This window comes from Cryptomeria japonica, chromosome 2 (genome assembly GCF_030272615.1).
Source record: "Cryptomeria japonica chromosome 2, Sugi_1.0, whole genome shotgun sequence".
Lineage (NCBI taxonomy): Eukaryota > Viridiplantae > Streptophyta > Pinopsida > Cupressales > Cupressaceae > Cryptomeria > Cryptomeria japonica.
In genome coordinates, this window is record NC_081406.1 from 107,112,814 (window position 1) to 107,129,620 (window position 16,807).

The 16,807-nt window shown below is 34.9% G+C and overlaps 1 pseudogene; it reads left to right on the forward strand.

The window, feature by feature from the left end:
- Positions 1-7,487: 7,487 nt before the first annotated feature.
- On the forward strand, positions 7,488-9,461 carry LOC131873444 (heat shock cognate 70 kDa protein-like; annotated as a pseudogene).
- Positions 9,462-16,807: the final 7,346 nt, after the last annotated feature.

Genomic DNA, 16,807 nt, shown 5'->3' on the forward strand with positions numbered 1-16,807 from the left:
AGGTCTTGAAGGTCGAAATAAGACACACTTGGGATGTTTGAGAAGGTGATTAATTGAAAGAATAACAAAAAGGGCACACTTAAGGGCCAAATTTTATGATATTTAGGAGTACAAAAATATGCTTTAGATTTAATTGAGTCAATTAAATGCTTAAAGAAAATTTTGAAATTGCACAAGCTTAATTTAAATTTAAAAATTAGGGTTTGTTGCATAGATCACTTAATTTTAAAAAATAATGTTGTAAGGTGGGAAAGTAAATTTTGAAATTGAAACAAGGATTCAAATTTGAAAATTAATTCAAAGATCTACATAATCCACAAGTTCAATTTTAAAGTTAAAAAATTGGGTTTTTTTATTTAACCACTTAATTTTAATTTTTTTTGAAAATTGAACATATAAATGAAAACTTGAATTGTAAAATTGAAAAGTTATCAGTTTTGAAACAATCAATCCAATTTAGTCAAATCACAAACTTAATTTTGAATCTGAAAAATTAGGGTTTTTTGTGAATTTAACCTCTAAATTTTTAAAAATTGCAAAAAATTTAAACTTGTAATTGAAAATTTGGATTTTAAATTGCATATACTCAAATCTGAAAACAAAAATTAGAATTAAGGGTGTAAGAAGTCAGGTTCACCAAAATGTAAAGTGGAAAATCTGGAGCTTAGTGGATTCACCATGTGGAAAGGAGAAATCACTAAGTTAATTTTCTCTTGGAGGACTTTACATTCAAAAGAGGGGATAAATCTACTAGATTCAGTCACTAATCAGATTAAGACTGAATACTAAGTATACAAATTGGAATGGAATGTGTTTGACCCTCTTTTGTAAGTTGACTAGTTGAATTAAGACTAAGTGTTGGAAATGAAGATAAATATGAGAAAACAATGAGCTACATATTCAAGATTTCGTTGTGCACCTGGATCTGAGAATTTTGAGATGATTTGGAGCTACTTTGTGAAATCTGCCAAAATTTGCAGGGATCGTGTGTCTGGACCAGATCGCCCCCCTCTCAGTCCTCTGAACTTTCCACGTGTCAAAAAGGGTTTTTTCGTTTTTGCGAATAAAGCTTAATTCCAGAAGTATAACTACGCACCTACTTCTTACACATAGAAGGAAAAGGAAATGTGTTGGGAATAAGGGTTTGCCTTTAGGTCAAACCCTGATTTTGGAATTAGCCAAGTGGTTGAAATAATGTAATTGAAATGACTAAAAGTAGAAATCCTCCTCTTTGAGGGGACACTGAATTGACTGAAAATGAAATCCTTATACCTCATTGTGAAGTTTTGCTTGCCTCCACATGGAATTATGATTTCATGAATTATAATGATGTCTCCTCTTCAATGCTTGAAATCTTGACTCTATTGCTGCTCCAAAGCTTGAAGGATGACTGAAAATGCTTAATTGCTCTTGAATGCTTGATCTCTCAAATTCTCAGATGCTTGATTAAATTTCATTATCTATCAAATGAGAGGGAAAATCTCTCTTATATACTTGCTCGTAGGATTAATTGATTAATTTTCCGACATGAGCCGACATAGAGGGGTTTTCCCATTTCAAGTTTGAGATAGGTCAGGGGGAGGGTCCCAAGGATAGGTCCCCATTAAGGGGCACCAGAGCATCATGCCTTGGTCCTACCCTAATTTGGGGTAGGATCAAGGTGGTAGCTAGGTGCATCACTGAGTTGAATGAAGTTTTTGACATGTGTGAGCATAATCAAGTCTTCAATCAGGCTGAGGAGCACAAACACTAAAGCAAAGACCCAAATGCGGTTGAAATTTTTTTAGGATGTTATGTACTTTCTTAAGAGAAATTGGCTTCTTAAGAGAGATTGAATTTTCAACATAAATTTTTCTTGGAATAAGATTCACGCGCCTTTCCCTAGCTTAGGCACAGGAAGTTGATTTATCCTTAGAGATGAAAAGTAATGGTAATGAAAAAATGTAGCTTTAATACATCTTCACCATCTACCACATCCTTCCCTTCATCCCAAAATCTATCAATTCTCTCCTTGTATTCCTTTTGTTTTAACATGTTGAAAAAATATTTAAATCCTTTATCCCCTTGTTGTAACCAATTCCTTCTATCCCTAATCTTTGTTCCTTGGATCTTGTTTCCTGTAGAATATTCCTCAGTAAGTTTCTATAATGTGCCAAATATTGAGAGCACCTTTTAAAATTGGATGGATCTCTTTGGGCCTGGGCCTCCAACTCCTTTAGCTTATCAACCAGATCCTTTTCAAGCTTCCTATTGTGTTTGGCTTTCTTTTTCCCCACAATTTCTAACAATAGCTTCCAACTCTCCACATTCTGATTCCATTTATCAATGATAAAGTAGGTATGAAAATTCCACTTATTGATTTGCCTAATCATATATATGGTAGTTAATACATCTTGATCCTCTAGAAACCTAGTATTCAATATAAATTTTTCTTCCCTCTTTGCCTTTGTCATAGTATTGTCTTTCAGACAGATTTGAGTAATAAGTGGATGGTGATCATATAATGTATAGGGGCATACTTTTACTAAGACTCCCTTATCATCCTATATGAAGGTTCAAAAAGCATCTTTGTTTGCATAGAATCTATCTAGCCTATAATATATCCTCTTATGACCTTGCTGGAAATTACACCAAGTGAACCAAATACCCCCAAGCTCTTTTTTCAAACCTTCCAGAGCGTCAAATAACCTCATTTTATTCTTCATCCTTACCTAGTTTAATTTTTCCCCACCCTTCCATTCCATATTAATTCCCCCAAGCTTATCTTCAGGATGTTCAATAATAATAAAATCCCCTCCAAGTATCTAGGGGATGTCTAGGAGAGTACATAACCACCTCCACAATTCAGTTCTCTCTTTGTAGTCATTGGAAGCATAGATTGAACATATACCAATTGTAGTGTTGTGCAAATTAACAGTTGCCCATACAACCTTGTTACATGGTGAGGAACCTATCCAAAATCAAGTCCTTTCGTTTTCCATTGATCAACAAAACAACACCACCCTTCCCTCTGCCATACTTGGAGGAGATTTGTACAACATCCTTCCAAATGAATTTCAGATTAATTTCTAAGGTAAAATTAATCGCTTTAGCTTCTTGAAGCATCACTATGCTAGTGTTGTTATGTTGGTTAAGAAACCTTTTGACCATATATTTCCTGTCAGGGGATTTAAGACCCCGAATATTCCAAGAGATGCACTTCAACATCATGAACAAAAGTTATGCATTGGGGTTCTTAGTAGCCATAAAGCTGCTAAAACACTTAGGTAGTTCCTTTCTAGAATCAAGTTTCTTAGGCAAGGGAGATTGTTTGCCTTTTTGCCTTCCTCTCTTCTGCCTAACACTGCTGAATTTACCATTACCACCAAACACTAGGACTTCAATTCTATCTAGAATAGATTCCACATAATTAACATGCTCTATAGATTCCTCCCCATTAGTGCTCAAGTTGCTACAGATTGATCCTACTTCCATATTTGACTCTAAGTCTTAAACATATATGACATCCTCACAAATTCTCATCTTCTTACCATCATAAGGGATAATAGCAAGGCCATGGGCCCTATTAGGGCTCGAGACTCTACTAGTAGGATCAATAGTAACAATGTCAAAGAAAGCACTATCACTATTAGGTAGAACATGGAGAGTAGTGGATCTAAGAGTAGGGCTAGCAACAACCTAAGGGGCTAGAGAGGGATGATTCTCATTCCAAAGAGGTAGATCCTTGATAACCTCATCAACCCTGGGATTCTTAGAGTGAGATTGTAAGAGAATATCAAAATTATTAGAGAGCTTCAGGGGGTCTAAACTCTCTAGGGGAGAAATCCTTCTAACCCAATCACGTTTCCCTTTTTCCTCAAAACCCTTAACGATAGACTTGACAAGTGAATTTCTATCAGCATCAACCAACCTAGTCTCAGGCAAGGAGGCATAAGATTTATCATCCATAGGAAAATAATTAGGGCAATTAATAGGGGTGTCTTGAAGGGTAATACTCATGCCCTTACTAGTGGCCATAGTAGCTTTAATCTTTTTAAGAGCCAATTGCTAGACATTCTTCGTCCTAATCTTATGTGACCTAGGAAGCACAAATTGCTCAAAACCACTAGTCTGAGAATCACTAATTTAGGTAAGAGCCACAACAATAGCCTAGTGCATGTGGGGCATCAACAATAAAAGCCCCAAAATTGGCAGATGCATTTAACACCGGGAACTCCACCACTAGGGTCGAAACCACATCCTTGATAGCTCTATTGAGAGAATTGATCTTCTCTGTCAAAGGGGCTTGAGAAAATTTAGCATCTGAAGATGGAGGATGTGTAATATCTCCATTATTTTTCATAGAGTGAAGATTTTCAAACTTTTTGGGGGTATCAAAAGGTTTACGGGAGGTCAAAATAGGGCAATTCTTTCGAATATGCCCATCATGTCTGCATAAAAACATGCAGTAATACCACCCAGGGTTTTGATCAGACATGACATTGGATTGTTATCAATATTAATTTCGATAAACTTGGGTATGTCTCGGCCTAGATTAATTAGATTAGAACTTGAACATTCAAATGGGGAATGCAAGATTGTGAGTTATCAACCCTAATCACTCTCCCAACGGGCTCAAGCAATCGCGGAATGAAATTTCACAAAACTGGAGGCAAATTATTAACAACGACCCATCTCTAGGGCAAGATAAAAGCAAGAATCTCATAACTACATCATGAGACCATTTAGGAGCCCTAAATGTGCAATTCCTTATGGACCAGAATTGTTTTTGGACAACCATCACCTAAGATTTGACATCTTAAAAAAAAAAAACAAATAAACCCTATTGAATCATTCCACAAAATGAAAAATGGAACCCTAATTTATCCACCCATATGTTTTTGAACCATTCATCTAAAAATTTGCAAGCTGAGCATTTAGCAGTGTCCACGATCACCAAGAATATAGCAATACCCTTTAATCTAGATTTCTCATTATCATTTGCTTTAACCATAACATCATTACGAACAATGGATAGAGTAGGAAGGGGAAAGGAAGAATACTCACCTCTTCCTCCTTCGTCGCCATTACCTTCTGTTACATAAGAGCTCCTAACCTCAAACTTGGGCTTGCAAGGAACAAAAAATGGAGCATCAACCAAAGCCACTTTAAATGATTTTTTCTTGTTTGCAGTGGCTACATCAAGGAAAGAGGACGAGCCCTCGTTATTCATTGCCTTGCCGACCGAAGAACCATCCATCGTGGATCATTAAACCCTCACATGCGAGCCTGGATGGAAGACAAGCCACATAAGCAACCGAATTAAATCCAAAGAAATAACAGGGAAAGGTTAGGGCTTACTTGCATGGAGGAGGACATACAACCTCCCCCATAACCCGGGTCAAACCCCTCCAACGCAACACTTGTCCGTGAATACACGAACCAATTGCAAAGTCGTCTCTCCATTTTCTTAATTTATAATTTTTACTTACATTTTTTTTAGATTGCGACTGGTGATGCTAATACAACACTTCCTTCGGTACCACGTGGGCTAGGGGAAACTAGACCTCGTGACCTCATGCTTCATCAATGAAAGCTCTCACCAATCGAGCTAGGTCCCCAACCCATAAAGCATATTCTACATTTAATTATATATTATAAATCAAATTATGTTTTCTATATACTTTATATTATAATAAACTTTATGCACTTTTGAATTATATTATATTTTACTTATAGTGAATTTACATTATGTTGAAATTATATATCAATAATTTATCTAATTTTTAAAAATTTAAAAAATTTATAATTTAGATTTAAGATTTAACAATGAGTTTTATATTTTCTATTATATATTAAACTTTACATTTTATATTAACATTATGATGAATATTTTATATTTAACTCTACACTTTAAATTAAATTAAATAATTTATATTTAATATTAGATTGTATATTTTAATTTACATTTCACATTTTAAATGAATAAAAACATAAATGAAAATGAAAATTACAATAAATATATAAATTTATTTAAAAAAATAAAAAATATGTTAACTTATAAAATAATTAAATTATAAAATAAAAAATTAAGTAAAGAATCTATAAAAACTATAAATTTCTATCATTAAAACAATATAAAAATATATATACATCATAGGGGAGAGGACCTAGTAGTTGAACAAATTCCAATTCTTGTGATAGAAGTTGTTGATTTAATATTCCATACATGTTTGATTTAATGTCCAATTTTTGTACAACATTGTACCAATAGTTGTGACTTTAAAGTTGTTATTGCTTATGATGAGTATAAGGCTTGGAAGTTGACATACATTGACATGCTATTTTTTTCTAAAACCATATAGATGACACTTCAAATTATAAATAAACCGTAAAAAAATATAGTAGGTAATATATATCATAGAATATTATAATTTATAATATTGATATATATTTTTTAGAATGTTTATTATAAAAATACAAATTTATTTAGAATATTTTGAAATGGAAGGATGTAGTTGTTTCTAATTTTATAATGTTTTAATATGATTTTTTAGAATAGTTCTATTTTTTATATGAATTTAAAAACTTGTCATAATTGAAATGATAGAATATAATTGATAAAATATTTTAATATGAATTTTTATAATATATTCTATTTTTTTATATATGAATTTAAAAACTTAGTCAATTTAATTTTTTATATATCTTTAATAAGATTGTTATAGAAACTTATCATAATATATATAATTTTAAAATTTTAATATTTATTATTACTAAATTAGTAATTATTAATTGATTATCATTTAATGTTATTATATAATATATATTAGTGTATTAATTTAGAAATGTATTTAGTAAATTTAAGATTTTTGCATATATTACTAATTTAGAAAGATGTGCATTACATTTTGGTCTGCTTCAATCTTCTACCTTTATATTTTTTGAGAGTTAATATTTTTCTTAAAACGTCAAATGAGAGGCATTGAAATGACTAAACCATCAAAAAATTCAGGAAGGGGTGAGCGTCAAATTATGAAAGGCATTGAAATGACTAAACCGTCATCAAAAATTCAAGAAGGGGTGACTGTCAAATTCCAGGCCTGATGAGTACCTAATTGAATGAAATATACCTTTGTTGTAAAAAGCAACCAATCATATGATACAGCTCCACAAATATTAGGCCCCTTTTGCATGTCTATTGATCTCACCTTTTTTGGGGCTGTTTACATACCGACTAAACTTTTAACTGGATTCAACTATCCCTACAGAAGCTCAATGAATTGAGCATAACTAGAAGAAAGAACCCAATAGTTGAATACGGCTCCAATCGATTTGCAGGGACGGTTTGCGGAGATCTTCATTTACGGCTGTGAGTTTCTTATTACCCATTCCATTTCACTGCCGCTTTTCATATATTGCCCTCAATTTCCGAAGGTAATACAGGACTTTCAGAGGCGTTTTAACAGGTCATTCAATTACAAAATATAGTGAGTGTAAGCACGCCAATGGAAGGGAAGGGAAAAGAGAAAGCCATTGGCATTGATCTGGGATCAACTTATAGCTGTGTGGGCAGTGGGAGTATGGCGGCACGACAGAGTGGAAATCATTGTTAATGATCAAGGTAACAGAACTACTCCTTCTATGGTTGCTTTCACTCCCAAAGAGAGGCTTATCGGAGACGCTGCCAAGTTCAAAATTTCTTCTAATCCTCTTAACACCGTCTTCGATGTGAAAAGACTTATTGGAAGGCGATTTACAGATTCCTCTGTGCAGGGCGACAAGAAACTATGGCCTTTCACTGTCGTCTTGCAGCAAAATGACAAGCCAATGGTTGAAGTGAGTTACAAGGGTGAGAAGAAGCTTTTTGCGCCAGAGGAAATTTCATCCATGGTATTAATGAAAATGAAAACTGCAGCTGAACAGTACCTCAAATGTGATGTGAAAAATGCTGTCATTACTGTTCCTGCCTATTTCAGTGATTCCCAGAGGAAGACGACTAAAGACGCTGGCCGAATTGCAGGTCTGAATGTTATGCGGATAATCAATGAACCGACGGCCGCAGCCATAACCTACGGCTTCAGCGAAGCCAAAGAAGAGAATAAAAACATTTTGGTATTTGATCTTGGTGGAGGTACATTTGATGTTTCCATAGTTGCAGTTAAAAGAGGCAAATTTGACGTGAAAGCCGTTGCTGGAGACGCGCATCTGGGAGGTGAAGATTTTGACAACAGAATGCTCAGCTACTGTGCGCAAAAGTTCAACAAGTACAAAACAGAAGTATCAGCAAATGCCAAAGCTATTCGGCGACTGCGTTCAGAATGCGAGAGGGCAAAGAGGAGTTTGTCTTCCAGGGTAGAGACTGTAATTGATATTGACAGTCTCTATGAAGGACACGATTTTTTCTTAAATATAAGGAGAGCAAAGTTCGAAGAGCTGAACATTGATTTATTTGAGAAATGCATGAAAATTATGAAGAAATGCTTGGAAGATGCCCAGTTGAATAAGGGCCAGATCGATGATATTGTATTAGTAGGTGGTTCCTCACGCATAAAGAAGGTGCAGGATATGGTGGGAGATTTCTTCGATGGGAAGGAGCTGTGCAGAGCTGTAAATCCTGACGAAGCGGTAGCCTATGGCGCTGCCCTTGAAGCAGCTGTGCTGAACAAGGATAACGTTCACATAGTCTTGGTCGATGTTACGCCTTTGAGTCTTGGAGTTAACTTAGAAAATGGTGCGATGGAAGTAGTTATTCCGCGAAATACTCCACTTCCAGCCCGGATGGAGACATTCATCACTACAGAATATGACAATCAGATATCTGTAAGTTTTCCAGTTCACGAAGGTGAAAGAACTTTGGCTGCAGACAACAATCTACTCGGAGAATTCGAATTGACAGGGATTCCTCCTGCCCGATTTGGAGTGCCAAACATTGAAGTTTGCTTTGAAGTAGATGCAGACGGAATTCTGAAAGCTTCGGCCCACGAGGAGAGAAGCGGCGCAAGAAAAGAGATTATTATTACTAGTGAAGGTGCGAGACTGAGCATTCAAGAGATAGAAAGAATGATAGCTGATGCAGAAAAATTTCGGAAGGACGACGAAGAAGCGAAGGAAAAGCAAGTTTCGAAAACGAGCTGGAATTTTATGTTTGGAATATGAGAACTAGGGCAGTGAAGGCAAAGGCAGAGGGCTCTATGCTTGCTGCTCTGTTAAGTCATATCATATCAACGCTCACTGATGTTGAGAAATGGTTGGATGACAGCGACTCTGCCGAAGTTGTTGAACTCCAAGAAAAATTGGAAGGCGTGAAGTTGATGTGCAAGGCCTTTGATTTAGACGGATAAATTCAAAGACCTCTGGACTGACACACAGATGTTTTTGCTTTCTTATTATATTAATATGGATAGATATATCAGGGAAATGAAAATCAAAAACAGTAACTGGGTATGTGTCCCAGGTCTCTCATTTCTTACCATGTTTTGATGTTAAAAGCAAAATCTGTCCGAACTGTAATACATTAATGTTTTGCTTTCTTTGTGCTTAAATTTTTAAGATCTGTTTCCAGGAACATCGTTATTTTCTAGCCCTGTGCTATATTTTTCTAGTTCTAATTAACACAAAACTAAGCAGGGAAATTGACCATGTCCGCCCCCTATTATTTGAAATGCTTTTTCAAAATGATTTTTATGATATAATTTCGTTTTTATTTAATTTATTAAGGCGTAGATTAATATTTTCATGTAACATTTCCAGTATAAACCATGCCTAGAAACCAGCGTTAAGAAAAAAATTATTCGGCTTTCTAATGCTTGGCAATGCTTCAAATTTTATTAAACAGTTTATCTAATTTATGATTCGCTCCTGCCTTTTAAGTTGGGGATTTTTGAATTTTCTCGTTTCACATGGACCTGCAACTAACCGCATGGCCTACTGCAAAAGAATTCATGTGCCTTGGCTATACTTCCACATTTTTTATTCTTGCATACCTGTAAATCTCATATTTGCAAAAACATTCTCTTGAAGGTTTGTAGGACGGTTGCTAGTTGCAGAGAGAATTATTGCATGGAGAAAGGTTTGTATTTTATTGTATTGTCAGATGCCTGGGTTGATCATGGGCTTCATTCTCTAGCCGACACTCATAAAACAACTCACATGCCTTAGCTATCCACGTTTTGGATACATGTCTGCATCTTTAGTCCCATTTGCTAGAGGCATGGTGACATCTCTAATATTAGGGTTATGTAAAGTTTCTCCTTCAAATTTTGCCCTTTTTTGTCCTCTCACTACATTCTTTTTCAAGGCTGTTAGGTATATGTAATATTTTCCCTGCGAACTCTGCCCTTTTTTCTTATTAGCATTGTTGGCTGCATCACACAATTTGAGCAAAACGTTCAGGTAAATTGCTTGACCCCAAATCGCTCTGAAATGTAGCAGTGAAGTCACTTGGTTGTTGATTTTTTAATATTGAGGTAAGTTGCTTGACCCCAAATTGCTCTGAAATGTACCAAGTGAAGTCGGTTGATTATTTTTGATGTCTCACCGCCCTGCCCAACATTGTACTAAGATCGAGGAATGATTAGTCACTTTACTTATTTATACAAAGTAATGTTTTTCTTCTTATTTGCTAAATGAAGGCATTGGACACCATGGTTATGCCGGATATGGGTAAGAATAGTAAATAACTAAGGAATTCTAGATCGCTAGTCTTTCCTCACTCAACTAAGTAAAATGCTTATGTCTCTGTTATATACATGGATGGTATAGCTAGCCTCTTGATTGACTTTACAACCTATGGCAACAACCACACATCTGTCATTATGTGAGCTCTGTATCAAGGTATGGACATCCATCAAAGCATAATACATAGGAGAGTGCATGTTTCTTGTGCATGCATCCTCATTTTGGATACGTGCCTACTAGGGTAGTTGCAACTGTAACATATGAGAAGCTCCACTTCATTTATCCTTTGATAAATGTCCATATCATGTTTGAAAGCCTCCATTTCGGCAAAAGAAAGAAAAATGCTCTGAAAAGTTAAGAGAAGTTTTGTGCATAGACTACAATCGTGGCATAGCACGAGACCACATCAAACAGTGCACACACGAGAAATAAAGATATCAATGAAATGCTTTAACAAAGGACATTGTTAACAATGATATAATTCGCAAAGCACAATTAGTAGCAATTTGTTCACATGAAAACATTAGCTTATATTGTGCACCATAAGTTCCAATGCATACTCCTAACAATTTCATGAATGAAAAATATTAGCTTTGTGTGGTGTGGCCTTCCAATATCAGCTTAACTGCAGCATGGGCTTCTCTTTCTTTTGCTCTACAGTTTGCAATATTGCTTTGAAGTAAGGAAAAAATTGCATCTCGAGGCTTGTTTACTGCTAGAGCTTTAGCACAAGCATTCTATGGTATGATTGCTATTTCATGTTAGTGTGGCCATCCTATTATGGGCAGCAATTGGTTTGCAAGATATTTGATTCTATTAACATGGACATAAGTGCAGGCGCCATACTTTTCCACACCAAGATATTGAAATATTTATGCCTTCATAGGTATATGCAAATACTGCATTTGATCTAATTTCTCAAGCAATATGTTATTGCTATAATTGCAAGTGTCCTGTAAACATTCAGTTCAGTGCATATAAGAATGAAGAAATCCAAATATAGGACACTTATTGTTATTCCAAAACATACTTCTCTTTCTTTTGCTCTACAGTTTGCAATAATGTTTTGAAGTAAGGAAAACATTGCATCTTGAGGCTTGTTTACTGCTAGAGCTTTAGCACAAGCATACTATGGTATGATTGCTGTTTCATATTTTAGTGTGGCCATCCTATTATGGGCAGCAATTGGTTTGCAAGATATTTGATTCTGTTAGCATGGACATAAACGCAGGCCCCATACTTTTCCACACCAAGATATTGAAATATTTACACCTTCATAGGTATATGCAAATACTGCATCTGAACTAATTTCCCAAGCAATATGTTATTGCTATAGTTACAAGTGTCCTGTAAACATTCAGTTCACTGCATATAAGAATGAAGGAGTCCAAATATAGAACACTGCTAGTTATTCCATAACATATCGGCTTGGACATCTATAGTGACAAATACACCTTAAGATTTGTCAATGGAGGCAAACTCTTTCCTTAACTCTTTCCATAACAATCAGCTGACTTGGGCTGCTGGTAAGGGTTTTCTTACTTTGTTTACATGCTGTGTAGAAGTCTTTAAGACTCTAAACATACATTTTTACCTTGTAGATAGCTCAATAATATTTTAAAAACTCAATAAGTTACAGGTTCTCTACAGGTGGGGCACAATTTGAAGCATGTATAGTTTTTACCAAGGTTACCAAGAGACGGGGGTACTTGGAGACTCTGGAGATTGGTACGACTAATTTTAAAAAATAGGAGACCCACTTGGAGACTTTGGAGATTGGTACGACTAGTTTTCAAAACAGGAGACGGGGTACTTGGAGACACCAATTTTTTTTGAAGTATAATTTAATACTGGAGACGGGTATGACTAATTTTCAAAAATAGGAGACGGGGGGTACTTGGAGACTCTGGAGACTGGTACGACTAATTTTCAAAAATAGGAGTCCGGGGGTACTTGGAGACACCAATTTCTTTCAAGTATAATTTTAAATTTAATAATTTCAAAAATATATCATGACAGAGAACTTTGAAAACAAGAACTGTGGTAAAGTTTAACATTAACTTTAAAATTGAACAAAAAATGAAATTAAAATTGCTTATGTTGTTGATACCATAGCCAGTCTAAATTGTTTAGTGAAAGTAAGGTAATATGGATGTTGAGCACACTCAATATTGTCGGCTAAATAGTCAATGCAATTTCTCTTTAGACTATTACAATAATAAAAAGATCAGTCCTCTCAAAAGTCTACATTGTCAATAGATCCAATCACTATAACTTTCCTTATTAATCATTTCCCTACGACTTTGCTTTGCTGCAAGTTTATCTTATTTGTTTGCTTTATTTTTTTGCCTTTTTACTGCATTTTGCCCTAAGTTTTCTAGGAGGAGATGCCAATTTTGGGTCGGGAGACTTTGGAGATGGCAGCCAAAAGCACCTTATGCGTCAAGAAGTTTCCGGAGACGTCTCTGGGTACAGGTCTCCAGGGGTAGGAGACGGGTCTTCTAGTAACTATGGTTTTTACTTATGATAAATCTAGGGATATCGCCTTTGCAATCCCTTATTGCATTGGACCGTATGAATTCTCTTGCATCCATAGAGGTATTGGCCCTCAATGCTATAAGAACACTAGACATAAATTCTCTTGTAACATCTTGTAGTAATTGAAGCCTATCTGAAAACAGACTCTGAATCAGTCATTTGTAAGCTATCAAAATTTGTCCTAACAGTTTGTAACTTCAAAACTTTAAACCTTGTTTGTACCGTGATATGCAGTTTCTAGGATTTCCCATGCCCTTTTAGATGTTTTTGCTGCTAGAATCTTTAGGAAAGATTGACTCATCCACAACTTGCTGGATAAAACTTAAAGCTCTTGCATTTTTTTCTATTCTCCTTAAGTTCGTCTTTTAAGATTTCTTGTTAATGCTAGATATGCAGCCTGATATTGTGGTTCTGTATATGCATTTTCCACAATTTCCCATAATTCTTGTGAACGAAATAAGGTTTTTATTTTTATTGCCCAAAAATCATAATTTTTACCTATGAAAATGGAGATTGGAGCTGTGAAAGGGTACTGCTTGATGCCATTGTCTATGAGTTAGTCTGCTACAGCGATATTGATCTCCTCTTGGCAGTTGCAGTGCTACGATCAGCTTCCTTAACCTCAAATTATAACAACTTCAATAAAAGACAACAATTTCCTAAAGCTACAGCAATTCTAAACCACTGTTATCTCAGCTTATTCAAATGCCTAATACAAACTTCTAACCTTTGGGAAAAGAAAACACAAAACTGATTTTATTGACTTGATGGATAATAAAAAAATAATACACCACACCTCTAATAAATAGCGGTTTAGACAAAATCCATTAACTTCCAAAACAGCAACGAAGGGAAGAAAGGAGCCTTAGAAAAGCTAAAAAACTGACAAATAAATGCTAGAGGAATGGTGGGGAAAATACAGAGGAATCTGCATGCTGTATTTAGTCTGTAACGAAGTGCAGAAATTAATATTCTTCTCTCAACACTATCTTCAGTCAGTCCTTGTCCTTTCATTTGGTGCAATAAAAGGCAAAGCTGCTCAGCCAAATCTTTCAACTAAACTACTTGTTAGCCTAGACCTACAAGAGATACATGCATTTAAGTGTTTATATTTTTTAAATATATTTGCATCTTGTAGAAGCTAAATAGTTTGTTAAAGACCAGGTCAAATCAAGCAACAAGGTAGTAAAGAATGGAAAGCAGGGTAAGTAGTTGACTGAACAATATATTCAGATTCATGTTTTTCTATGGAGCCTAGGTGGCATAAAACAAACTTAATCTATAGAATGTTTTTATTGATTCCATTTCAAGTTTCATGTTCTCATTATAATTTACTCGACTACATTTCTTCCACAGAGATTCACTTTTTTGGTATGTGTCTCTCCTTTATTGACCCTTTTTGGTATGTGTCACATTTGTTGCTTTTCAACATACATCAGTTTGCAGGCTTTTCAAACCTCATTACGTGTTTCATGCAGCTGTCAAAAAATATTTCATTTAGTTGACAAAGGTTCTATATAACATAATCTCATATTAGTTCGTACTGTTGCTTCTGGTTTAGATCGTGTATGTTCTTTTTGCATCAATGTTTTGGATCACACTGTGATCCATCACCAAGGTGATAGAAAGCTTATGCAGTAAAAAGATCACATTTCGTAACAGTACTAAGTTACTAACTATTATGAATTTTGGAAAACTAATTTTCATAATCCTATATTACAATGTGACTTTAAGTATATGTAATATATAAGCAATAGAAGTCCACATAAATTTTGAATAACATATAAATTAGTTTCAAATGTATATAAATTAGATTCAAATGCACACAAACCATACCAAAAGGCAAAAGACTCAAACTTGCTTAAAAGAACACTCATTTTGAGCATGCATTTGGAGATTTCTTAAACATAGGTTTTGGGCATTTCTATGATGTAGATTGATACTTTACCTAGAACCTTTTTGCTTAGGCAATGATTTTATGTAGGGGGCTAATTGAAATTTCTCAACAAATGCTCTTGAAAAATTTAAAAGTTTTATATAATCATGTGTTTCATGAATTTTATGATTACGTGGTTTCATGATTTTTTTGGGTATATTTTGTAATCATGATATTCCTTCAGATTGCTCTTTAGTTAGATATTGTGAAATAGTTAAAATGCTAATCTCCAGATTATGTCAGCAACACACCATGGAGTTTAAGCTATTTCGACTCATTTGTTTGCAATATATGTTGAACTCTGCTTTTTACCAGAAGTGATCTCCTATCGATAATGCTAGCTGGTCCTTGTTGCTTATATTAATATGAACTCAGAATTTCTATATTCTATTTTGTCATTCTCGTGCAATCAAATTCATAGCCCTTTCAAACCCAACTGGTCTCAGATCTCCAAATGGAAGGTACAGTCCGTACCAAGCAAAATAGAAGCAAAAAACGTGAGAAAAAAAATACAGAAAACCTTGTGTTTTATTGCTCAAACTTCAAGATACAAATTATCAACCCTTGGGCCATGTGAATTAGGCCTATTTATGTCTGAAAAAACAAGTTCTAACCACCAACCAACCCTCAACTAACATCTAACAACTTTTAACAAACCTTTTGAAAAAGTTCACTTGACAAGAAAAATTGTCATGACAACATTGACACAAATGGTTCCAGATGATCACTAATGGTCCAAAATGGCCTTATTTACATCAAAAATCACAAAAAAAGACAAAAACCAGAAATTGGTTCACTTTGAGCATGAGGGTGCTCCTGCACCAGCTTAGCAATTTGGCAAGAGAGCAGTGCAAGATGGGAACGCTAATACATACTCGTTGATGAAGGATGGAATCAAACAAAAGTTGAAGCCATTGCAAGGTATGCAACAATGCAAGAGTTTGTTTAGTAAATAACATCAAGTTTTCAGATGATATGAAGCAAGAACATATTTGTTTTGCTAAAACTAACCAAGAAGAAGTGGCGAAGGATGCTTTGTTGATTCAAATTGAAGCAGAATGGAATGAGTTGATTTCAGACAAAACAAAGGTTGCAGCAGAAGGTCAGATTTTACTATTTCCCTTTATGAAAGTGAGGATGAATAAATAGAGAAAATTGCTATAGCAGTAATTCCTTTTTATGAAACTAAAAATTGAGAGAGAAGATGTGGAGGTAAATGAGGAGTTTTTTGATGATTTTTTGTTCGAAAAAAAAACAATGAAGATGAGGATCCTCTAATTGGTGAGCTAGATTACTTGTTAAAGAATGTGCAAATTAACCCTTATAATCATTGTACTAATGTTGTTTTGAGTGAAGATAATCAAATTGCATCGATGACATGTCTTTTAGAAGGCATTAAAACAGTAAATTTTCATGAAGGAGGCAAGGTGGAAAGAGAGGGAAAAGGTAAAACGACATGGGAAGTAAAGGAAGGCATTTGTTTTGCTGAAGGAGAAGGTATGAATTCACATGTTTATTCTGGTTTTGATAGACTACGTTGGTGGGAAGTCAAATTCAATACTTTGAATTTTATGAGGGGTAGAAATAGAGTCGTATGAATTAAAGGGAATGATATTGTGAGGTTGCAAGAAGTGAATAATAGGAAAATGCCAGTAAACAAAGCAAAAAAGTGGA